Consider the following 12,149-nt stretch of genomic DNA (forward strand, 5'->3'; position numbering starts at 1 on the left):
GGTTGCTTAATTGGAGTTAGTTGCAGGTATGGATGGTGAGTTTAAGTTTTTCCTTGTGTTTAAGTATTGTTTAACCGTTAATTGTAAAGCTATTTTCTTTGATGTTCATGTTGTTAATTCTGTGTTTAAATTAAAGTTTATTTTAACATAAAAGATTCCTATTGGTTAGTCTTCAATCCTGGGGTGATGTATCCTTTCTTCACAGTTTTACAAATTAAAAAAAAATTGTTTGATGTTCTTGTCCGTTATCCTACAAATGTTGGGGTCTTGTCTGGTGTTCTAAGAATGAAGGGACAATATAAAATAAGGGGTAAAATTCTTCAGGGGTGCAGGAGCAGAGGGACCTCGGTGGAGATGTGTATTCATCATTGAAGGTGGCAGGACAGGTGGAAAACTGTTAATGAAGCTTATTATATCCTGGGCATTAGTAATAGGAGCGGAAGAGTACAAGAGCAAGGAGGGTACACTGAACTTTCAAAAGGTGCTGGTGAGACCTCAGCTGGAGTATTATTTACAATAGAGAGCGAATGCATTGGACGGAGAGTAGAAGAGGTTTACGATAATGGTTCCAGGGAGGAGAAACTTCAGTTATGAGGATAGATTGAAGAGGTTGTGACTGTTCTTGGAGCGAAGACTGCCAAGAGGAGATTTGATATAGATATTCAAAATTTTGAGGGGGCTGAACAGAGTAGATGGGGAGAACCTGTTCCAGCTCAGAAAGGGATCAAGTATGAGAGGGCACAGATTTAAAGTGATTTTCAAAAGAAGCAAATGTAATGAAATTAAAATGTTTTTCATATCGTTTCTCAGCCTTTTGGCTAAGATCAAGTGTAGTATCTACATCTCGGCCTTTTAGCTAAGATCTGGTATGTCTCTATTGTGCAGACCATGAATTGGATTCAATTTGAATTGTTTTTTGGAGCAGGCAAGGATGTGGATTAGGGGTTCGTCCCTGTCCACACTCTGATCTCTGGCTTTGTAACTCTGATAAAATAACTGGAAAAAAAAAATATGTTTTTCACATAATGAGTGGTTTGGGCCTGGAATGCACAACCTGGAAGTGTGATTCAGTTGAGGCATTCGAGAGAGCATTATTCACTGAGTCATAGAGTTCTACAGCATGGGAACAGGCCCTTTGGCTCAACTTGTCCATGCTGCCCAGTTTTTTCCACTAAGTTGGTCCCAATTGCTTGCATTTGGCCCATATCCCTCTGTACCCATCTTACCCATATAAAGGTCTTAATGCTTTTTAAAGGCATAATTGTACCCGCCTCTACTACTGCCTCTGGCAGCTCATTCCAGCCACTCACCACCCTCTGTGTGAAAAAATTGTCCCTCTGGACCCTTTTGTATCTCTCCCCTTTCACCTAAAACCCATGCCCTCTAATTTTAGACTCCCCTACCTTTGGGAAAAGATGTTGACTATCTACCTTATCTATGCCCCTCGTTATTTTATAGACCTCTATAAGATCATCCCTATGCCACCTATGCTCCAGGGGGAAAAAAGTCCCAGTCTTTCCATTTTCTCCTTATAACTCAAACCATCAAATCCCGGTAGCACCCCAGTAAATCATTTCTGCACTCTTTTTCTAGTTTAATAATATCCTTTCTGTAAAGGGTGACCAGAACTGTATGCAGTATTCCAAGTGAGGCCGTACTAATGTCTTGTACAACTTCAGCATGATGTTCCTACTCCTGTATTCAATGTTCTGACCAATGAAACCAAGCATGCCGAATGCCTTCTTCATCACCCTGTCCACCTGTGACTCCACTTTCAAAGATCTATGAACCTGTACCCCTAGATCACTTTGTTCTATAACTCCCTCCACTCCCTACCATTAGCTGAGTAGGTCCTACCCCGATTCGATCCACCAAAATGCATCACCTCACATTTATCTAAATTAAACTCCATCTGCCATTCATCGGCCCACTGGCCCAATTGGTCAAGATCTTGTTGCAATCCGAGATAACCTTCTTCACTGTCCACTATGCCACCAACCTTGGTATCATCTGCAAACTTACTAACCGTGCCTCCTAAATTCTCATCCAAATCATTAATATAGATAACAAATAACACTGCACCCAGCACTGACCCCTGAGGCACACCACTGGTCACAGGCCTCCAGTTTGAAAAACAACCCTCTACAGCCACCCTTTGTCTTCTGTCGTCAAGCCAATTTTGTATCCAATTGGCTACCTCACAGATGATTACTTGAATAGAAATGTGCAGGGGTACAGGGTAGAGGCAAGAGAATGGTACTAGGTCATAATGATCGTTTGGAGAGCCGGTGTAGACACCATGGGCCACATAGCCTCCTGCTCTATAATAATTCAGTGATTTTTGCTTGTTACCTTGACTGTAGGTGCAATAATGACTGATATTGCACTCTGAATATTTGTGTGCGCATATGCATGAAAATATAAGATGGAAATCTATGGTCACCTGCCGTGGTTTTGACGGCGCTGTTTTGTAAAATGCAGCATGTAGTCTCCCTGCCACGTACCCACTACCTCTGACTTGTTTCCCATTTTATGATTCACCTGAGGAAAGCTCGTGATTCGAAACAATCCTGTTGGACTTTAACCTGGTGTTGTAAGACTTCTTGCTGTGCTCACCCCAGTCCAACGCCGACATCTCCACATCATTTTATGAGAGGCATTGGGTGCACCTATTCAGACGCTTTTTGTGTCGGAACTCGCTCTATCGGTGGGAGGTGTTCCCTGTCAACTCCTTGGGTGGTGGGATGGGAACCTCCACCATTTGAAAAATTCTGCCCTAAAGCATGTTGGTATGACACTCGTAGTTTTCTTATTTTTCTGGGTCTTCAAATTTTGATTCCGCAAATTCTGTGTCCGCAAAAGCAAAATGAAATTAAGAAGGGTACACTCAATGAAACTATCTTTTCTATTTATAGGGGTTTATTAATCTATTCTGTATTGTCAAGCATTTATTTCGATTTCATCATTGAGGGAGTTACAGTTTTTCAAAATTTGAATATTTTAGTGAAAAGCTGTCTGCGAGGCTTTTATATAGGCTTGGAAGTAATACTTACTTCTGAAAGACAATCCAGCATTTCTGACTTTAATAACAATACTGATGCTGAAACTATGGAAGTAAAACTTAAATTGCCAAACTTTCCCATCATCTCAGTAAGTTATGGGGTGGCACGGTGGCGCAGTGGTTAGCATGCCGTCAAGGACCTGGGTTCGATCCCGGCTTTGGGTCATTGCCCATGTGGAGTTTGCATAGTCTCCGTGTCTGCTTGGGTCTCACCCCCCACAATCCAAAGTTGTGCAGGATCGGTGGATGGGCCACGCTAAAGTGCCCCTTAATTGGAAAAATTGATAAAAGATCTTAGTATTTTTCATCCATTACACTCAACCCTGCCCATGGAGAGAAAAGCCTGCACTTATGTAGTTCCTTTAATGTGATAAAGACACAAGCACTTATGTCAAGCACTTAACGGTTGTGCACGCAGACTGGATATCTTAAAACAGAAGCAGCATACTGTACTGCAGAATCTTGAGCACTGATGTAAAGTCAGAAATACTTAACAGGCCTGACAGCATCGGTGGAGAGACCGAGGTAGGGTTAGAACTTTAGGTCGATAACCTTTCATGAGAAATCGAAGCTGGTGCAGATGAAATACTTGGAAAGGACGAACAAAGCCAAGGTAAGTGAGTAAAGAGAAGGAAGAAGATCGTATGTGATGAATCTCTTTTCTATCCATGGATGCTGACTGACCTCCATTTCCAGTACTTCTATTTTTATTTGAAGTTATACAAATATAATTCGGGAATATTCATTCTACTCGGCACAAGTTTGGAATCCCTCCCCCACACCACAATAAGCAGCAAAACATTTATTACCTTGAGGAAAAACCCCATTGAATTTCCTGCTCATTTTTGATTGCGAAGGCCTGGTGTCTTCTGTTTCAGGAGAATGGATTAATAGATAGTCAAATAGTGCTTTCGATTCACTAACATCCTTTAGATGAATGCTGTTCCTGATAATTGATGACATTCCTCTTTAACAAAAGCTAACAAAAATGATGATAATTATTATTGGTGTCATCAATAATTCTTAATGGTGTCTTATTGTGTTCGAGTTTGAAAAATACTTAATTTCTTGAAGGATAATTATAGACAAGGAAGTCCATTTGACACACTTCAATTCATCCATTTGGAAAGACCTAACAATAGTACCTCAGTCACCCATTGCCCCATCTGGAGTGCTCCATTCAGTTTTAGGCACCACACTTAAGAAAGTATGTGAAGACTTTGGAGAGGGTACACAAGGAATTGACTGGAATGGTTTTGGGGATTAAAGGATGAAAGTTACATGAATAGACTGGAGAAGCCGGTGTTGTTGTTCTTATAGCAGAGATGTCTTAAGCGGAGATTTAGCTAAGATGCTTAAAATCGTGAAGAGTTTAGGTAGAGTAAATAAAGAGGAACTATTTATAATGGCCGAAGGATCAATAACTGCAGGGGACAGGTTTGAGGTGATTTTGATTGGCAAAGTATATGGAAGGGACATCGAGAAAAACAGATTTTTATGCAGTTAGTGGTTAGAATTCGGAATGCACTGCCTGATGGGATGGTTGGTCGACACAGCTGCAATAGTAGCTTTCAACGGGGAATTGGTTAAATTCTTTGAATTGGGCGAAGTACTTGATGGAGACTAAATTGAAGGGACACGGAGAAAGCATGAGGCAGTGGGACTAAGTTGATTCCTAACCTGCTGGGTGAGCTCAAAGACCTTCTTCTGTGCTGTACTACTGTCCTATGATGCTCTGAATATCCTCCCTAATTTCAGTATTTGATTGTGTCTTCAATGAATTCCAGATTTTTGCTACCGCTATAATTATCCATGTGTTGATTACTCTTTGTGTGAAGAAGTGCTTTCAGTTAACAAATTTGAACCTGAGTTCGCTTGTCCTATGAAATGTAATCTAATGTAACATTTTGCACTTTTCTTTTTCAATCTCTTGATTAATTTGGATCCCATAAAAACAGTGGTAATTCTAAGTTCAGTTACCTTACTCATTGATATAATCTTATCTAATCGCAGCAAAATAAAATTTTTAAGTGTATACATTACAATATATAATTATATCTCTGGCTTATTATGTGTAATTTACTGGTAAAAGGTTTGATGGTAGTACTTCACACTTTGTTTCTTGTGTAAACTACATGTGTCATTTATAATTGTGGCTTATGTTTGCATGGCACTCTGGCCCCATTCTTTGCTATTTCTCAATTCACAAATTGATCTTCTCAGCAATGCTCTGAATACGAATTATAAACTAATTCGTCTTTTTTGGTCTTCCTTTATCTGTTTTTCTACTCCTCTTTATCTCCCACTCTCTTTCCTCTTGAGACCTTCACTTTTTCTGAACATTTGTTCTTCACTCTTTCATATCCATGTCTGTACGCATGCTCCACAGTTTCTAACTCTGCTTTTTTCCACTCTACCTCCAATGGCCTGTCACATTTGAAAAATTATAGCCATGCTGTTCTTTTTACGTTTTTATCAAAATTTTAGAGCTTAGCTTACTCACAATTCAATTAAGATTTATTCCAGATGTCACATTTCAAATACTTCCTCATGCTTTTAATCCAATGCTCCATGCAAAAGTCATCTCCATAAGCAGATCTTCATTCCATATGGTCAGAAATGTGATGCATTGAGTATGTACCATGCATTGAACCAGTTTATTATTGGGATGTATGTTGGCAACAGGACTGGTTACCTCCGTGTATCGTGATCTCTCTGAAATTGATGGAAAATAACATGTTGAGAGAGACCATATAGTTCTGGCTGAACCTGGCAAGTTACAGTTTATTAAGAGACAGATAATATACAACATTGGTCAAACAGTAGAATGAGATCAGTATTAGAATACTTGATTTATCACAGGTAAATATTTTCACAGTAACTTCATTGCAGTGTTAATGTAAGCCTACTTGTGACACCAATAAAAAAGGTTGTAAAAGATTTATCCCTTGGAACAACAAGAAAAACAATTTATTTATATAGTGCCTTTACTATACTAAAATGACCAAGACTCTTCATAATAAAATGTCTAAGACACTTCACGAGAGCATTATAAAACAAAATACAACACAAGTTACATTAGATATTAGGCCAGGCGACCAAGGTAGGCTTTATGGAAGGAAAGTGAGATAATGGGGTGAAGAGATGTAGGGAGGGCATTGCAGAGCCTAGTGCTTTGAAGCAATCAATGATTGAGCTATTAAAATTGGGGATACTCAAGAGGCCAGAATTAGAGATATCTCACAAAGTTTTGTGGCTGGAGATGTTTGCAGAGATGTGGAAAATTGAGGTCATGGAGGGATTTGAAAATGAGGCACTTTATGCGAGTGAAGACATGGGTGGAAGTGTTTTGCCTGACTTTTGAGTTTACAGAGATCAGCCAGGAGTGCTTTGGAATTGTCAATTCTGTGAGTGACAAAGTTTTGAATGAGGGTTTCAGTAACAGATGAGTTGAGATGCGGTGAAGTCATGTGTTGTTCTGGAGGCAATAAAAATCCCTAAGTTGTTGAAGTATTCTGCAGTAATTTTCATAATGAAACCATGAGGGCAGCAGTATTTCACAGCATTCCTTTTGCTCCCAAATCTTATAACAATGGCAAGAAGACAACTGAGGAATATAAGAGTGCCAGGCTCAATTACATCTTTCTCTTTTGTTTGATGTTCAAACTAGTTTTGAGGAAAATAGGCAGATATCATTCACAATTGATCAAAGCTGTGAAGTAGTGAAGAACCTGCAATGAAGTTAAGCTTCAAAGACATTGAGCAGCCTCTTCGATACCTGACATGGGTAATTCATCCTTACTCAGGATTAAAAAAATTGACAAACATGGTAAGCATAATCCATTATTCAGACAAATATTAAAAGCATTAAAATATCATTTGAAATAAACTGCAAGTGTAGGAAAGGGAGAGGCAGTGGTGTAACGATAATGTCACTACTCTAGTAATCCAGAGGTCTGGGCTAAAGCTCTGGTATCAAGGGTTCAAATCTCACCATGGCTGGTGGAATTTGAATTCAATTAATAAATCTTGAAATACCTAGTCTCATGGTGACAGCAAAACCATTGTCGATTGTCATTAAAAACCATCTGGTTCACTTGTGTCCTTTAGGGAAAGAAATATGTTTCCATTTGCCTGGCCCACATGCGATTTCAGACTCGTGGCAATGGTGACTCTTAAGTTTTCTCTGAAATTACCTCGCAAGCCACTCAGTTGTATCAGACTGCTCCAAAGACAGATAACCCAGCACTGACATAGGCACCAGAAACTACAATAACAAACACGGCCCTATCAACCTGACAAAGTCCTCATTACCTACAGATTAGTTGAGCAACATCCTGACAGTCATACTCAAAATCATACTTTATAGACTAATCCCAGACAATACTATCACCATCCTATCAGAGATGGTAGACCATTGGGATGGAGTTGCCATGGGAGCCCTCAACATCGACTGGACATGATGTCTCATTGCAATAGGTCAAACAAGGGCAAGAAAACCTTTTACTGGTTACCTCATACTGTTTCCCCCATAGCTAATGAATCAGTACTCCTCCATGTTGAATACCACAAAATATGTTCTGGGTGGGGAATTTCAGTGTACATCACCAAGAGTGGTTTGTCAGCACCACTATTGATAATGCTAGCTAAGTCCTAAAGGAAATAGCCGTTAGACTGGTCTTTGGCACATGGTGAGGGAGCCAACAAGAAGGAAAAGCCTACTTGACCTCTTGCTCTAGAATCTACATGCCACAGATGCATTTGTCCGAGATAGTATTGGTCAGAGTCACCATTGTACAGTCCTTGTGGAGACTTAAGTTCCGTCTTCACACTGAGAATAATAATAATCGCTTATTGTCACAAGTAGGCTTCAATGAAGTTACTGTGAAAAGCCCACGCGCGCGCACACACACACACACACACACACACACACACACACACACACACACACAAGCTGGGAATTAACCCTGCTTCATAAGAGTACAGAGGGCATGCCAGGAGCAGCACCAGGTATACCCAAAATGAAATGTCACCTGGTGATGCTATAACACAGAACTACTTGCATGCAAAATATTAGAAACAGCATGCAATAGAGCAAAGCGATCCCACAGCCAATGGGCCAGATCTTAGCTCTGCAGGCCATTTACATTCCATTGTGAATGGTGGTGGGCAATTAAACAACTGACTGGAGACTCCATATATATTCTAATTGTCCATGGTGGGGGAGAACAGCACTTCAGTGCAAAAGACTAGGCTGAACCATTTGCAGCCATTTACAGCCAGAATTGCTGAGTGAATGATCCATCCTGACCTCCTCCTGAGGTCCCTAGCTTCACAGATGTTCAGCCAATTTATTTCACTCCATGTGATAACAAGAAATGGCTGAAGACACAGGGTACCGAAAAAAAATATGGGCTCTTGACGACATTCCGACAATAGTACTGAAGACTGCCTCTTCAGTTTACTTTTAATAATCAGCAAAGTGATGGAGAGTGTGGTGAACAGTGTGCGTTATTTCATAACTTGCTCACAGACACCCAATTTGGGTTCTGCCAGGGCCACTCAGCTCTTGAAGTCTACAGCCTTGGTCCAAACATGGCCAAAAATTCAGACTTGAGGTGAAAGTGACTGCCCTTGACATCAAGGCAGCACTTGAGCGAGTATGGCATTGAGGAACCCTAGCAAAACTGAAGTCAATGGAAATTGGGGAGAACTCTCCACTGGCTGGAGTCACTTGTACAAAAGAAGATGGTTGTGGTTGTTGGAGGTCAATCATTGTAGTTGCAAGATATTGTGCAAGTGTTCCTCAGGGAAATATCCAAGATCGAGGCATCTTCAGCTGTTTCACCAATGATCTTATGATGGAGGGAAGGCCAAATGTAGGGATGTTTGTGGATGATTGCACAATCTTCACCAAACTAAAGATACTGAGAGACTGAAGCCGTCCATGGTCATATGCAGCAATACCAGAGCAATATTCAGGCTTAGGCCGTTGAGTGGAAAATAACATTTGTGCCACAAGGGCCAGGCAATGATATCTCCAACGAGAAAAATCTTACCATGTCCCCATGACATTCAATGGCATTATCATTGCTGAGTCTTCTACTATCAACATCATAGCGTTACCGTTGACTAGCAACTGAACTGAACCAGGCGTATAAATACTGTGGCTATAAGAGCTGGTCAGAGGCTGGGAATTCTGCAGGGAATAACTTGCCTCCTGACTCCTCAATGTCTATTTATTGTCATCTAGATATAATCAGGAGAGTGAGGTGAGGGAATACTGTCCACTTCCCTGGATGAGTGAAGCTCCATCAACTCGAAGCTTGACAACATCCAGGACATGTTTGGCACCCTATCCACTACCGTGAACATTCACTTCCTCCTCCCTGATGCACACTGGCAGCAGTGTGCACCATCTACAAGATGCACTGCAGGGACTCACCTTAGACCAGTGCTTTGCAAGCTTTTTTCCCGGGGACCCATGTTTACCAACCGGCCGACCTGCGCGACCCACGCCGGCCAACCTACGTGACCCACGCCGGCCGGCCAACCTGCACGACCCACATTTTCTCTCACCTTGTTTGCTGCAGTCAAAAATGGAGGGAAATGGTTTTGGGTCCCTTTGGCCCTCGTTCATGCTCCTCCAATGGAACCTGTTGGACCTGTACAATTTTATCAAATAAAACGCCCCCCCGAACTTGTAAAAAAAAATGAATGAAATAAATGAAAAATAGAAAAATAAAAGGAATAAAATAAATGAATAAAAGGAATCCCCCCCCCCCCCCCCAAGCTTGTAAAACAAAAAGCTGTGACCGGTTAAAAAAAAATGCGGGCGCACTGCGCATGTGCAGTGCAGCTGCACTTTGTTTTACATGTTTGTGGGCCACTTGCAGCCGGCGTTATTGACAGCCGGTTGCTGCAGCTGTTGCATGCAGATTTGCACGATCGGGAGCGCCACGATGGACGTCTCCACGACCCTCCCGACACCCACCCGCGCGCGACTCACCCACGGGTCACGCCCCCGAGTTTGTCAATGCCTGCCTGAGACAGCAGCGTTGAAACTCATGGCCTCTCCCACTTAGAAGGACAAGGGCAGCGAATGCAGGTGATGGTGTTCCCATGCAAGTCCATCATCAAGTCATACACCATTCTGACTTGGAACAATATCATAATTCCTTCACTGTCACCGGGACAAAATCCTGGAGCTCCCTCTTTTCAGCACTGTGGGTGTTATATAAACCAGGGGCTGCAGTGGTTTGAGAAAGAGCGGTTGATAATAAATGCTGGCCTTGCCAACAACATCCACATTGCATGAGCAAGTAAGATAAAGCTAACAGCACAATGATCAATTATATCTATCCACATGGAGAGTGGCATCTATTGCTATTTGTCAAATAATTTGATTAGTTTCGTCCCAGTTGATTGCTTAAACAATCAAACCAATTGATCTTGACATACGTGACTACAAGTAATCAACATGAACATGGATATGCTGTTTACTTGACGCAAATAGCTCCAAACGTTCCTGGTGTTCTGATTACTCCAGCTTTGTCCCTGTTGCAAATTAGACCAAAAAGACAATGTATACCAAATAATTAAATATGATTTGTTAATTTAAAATAAGTGCTGATCTGAAACAGGACGGTAGGCCTTGTAAGAGAGCCAAGTACAGAGTCATTTAGGCATTGAATAACCAGAGGAGGGGAAAGGAGCCTTGTGTTGGTGGGCAATTAGGTAGAGAGCACTTTATCATCATAGTATCTAACCTCTTTCCATGATCTGTATATGTACTATAGAAAAATATCTATCTTGCCCTCTAAGCAACTGTTCAATAATTATAGGAAATTAGAGAATAACTTGCTAATTTCCACAAACCCAACACAGGAATAATCAAGGCTCTGTCCATCGTTTTGCTGAAATCTTGAATGATGTCAGCAGCATCATATTTTAGTTTATTTACCTTGACTTAAAACTGTTGATCAGGATGGTACAATATTTTCACCCTTGTACTTATCCTAATCCCTCTGCTGGAAAATGATGTGTGGAGGAAGGCAAATGGTAAATTTAAAACCGACATCAAAAGAAGAAATATTTTCTGCTTCTTAGGTTTACTAGGGTTGCAAGTAACATCCCCAGGCAAAGTTGTTCTAGTATATTCAAATCAATTCCATTACTACAGCAGTGTTGGAAATTGGGCTGTTTTGTGGACGTGACCTGCTGTATTTTGTACTTGTTCACGTTCTGATTAACAAATGGAGCAGGAAGCTTGAAGCATGTGCTGAGCGTTGATAACATGATTTCTACTTCGAAGGAATGTAGACAGGCACTGCACAATGGTTAAAAAGCTGTGTGAAGATTGATTTTAAAGCAAGACTAAAGCTCCCTGAACTCTGTGAGCCAATAAAAACCAACTCTAGTGAATGAAAAGAAACAAAATCTGAACTTAAAATGTTTTTGCAAAAAGGTAGATTTTGTAGATTTACTGCTCTAAACAAGAAGCCAATGAGACAAGCAAGTATTGGTCAAATAAGAACTTTAAGTTTATTTTTTTTAAAGCTAACGATTTATTATTGGGCCAAAATTTTAAATGTCATGAGGCATGAATTCATTCTGGAATACATCAGGTTAACAAAAGATTTTCAATCCACAGTATTTTATATGTACTTCTAAATATTTAAATATGTATTAACGGTAACCCTCCCTCCAAGTTTATTAATTAATAATGGGTTGTTTTGTTTTGCATTCTCTGGAAAGAGCAACCATCATTCTTGAAGATTTCATCTGCCCCATTAGTAACAACTCCTGTTAATTTAGTTGTGCTCATTGACCATAACTCCATCTGACCTCTGTGCACATTTCAGTGCATTGTTAAAGGGCATTGTCAAATTATCAGAGCAGGTTACTTTGAAAAGCAACTTGTGTTTAAAGTTTTATATCTGCAATAATGCCATCAGACATGTTTGTACCACAGTAAATGCATTCTGCAGTGCATTGAGATTGGAATCTGCTTGGATTGGATTGGAGTTGTTTATTGTCACGTGTACTGAGTTACAGTGAAAAGTGTTTTTCTGTGAATAGCTCTACA

At 40.6% G+C, this 12,149-nt stretch overlaps 1 protein-coding gene and 1 pseudogene across 3 annotated transcripts in view; both read left to right on the top strand.

Moving 5' to 3' along the window:
- sdk1a (sidekick cell adhesion molecule 1a) overlaps positions 1–12,149 on the top strand; it is a 1,043,142-nt gene that overhangs the window by 148,973 nt on the left and 882,020 nt on the right. The window lies entirely within an intron of this gene.
- On the top strand, positions 799–1,007 carry LOC119979209 (annotated as a pseudogene).

This window comes from Scyliorhinus canicula, chromosome 15 (genome assembly GCF_902713615.1).
Source record: "Scyliorhinus canicula chromosome 15, sScyCan1.1, whole genome shotgun sequence".
Classification (NCBI taxonomy): Eukaryota; Metazoa; Chordata; class Chondrichthyes; order Carcharhiniformes; family Scyliorhinidae; genus Scyliorhinus; species Scyliorhinus canicula.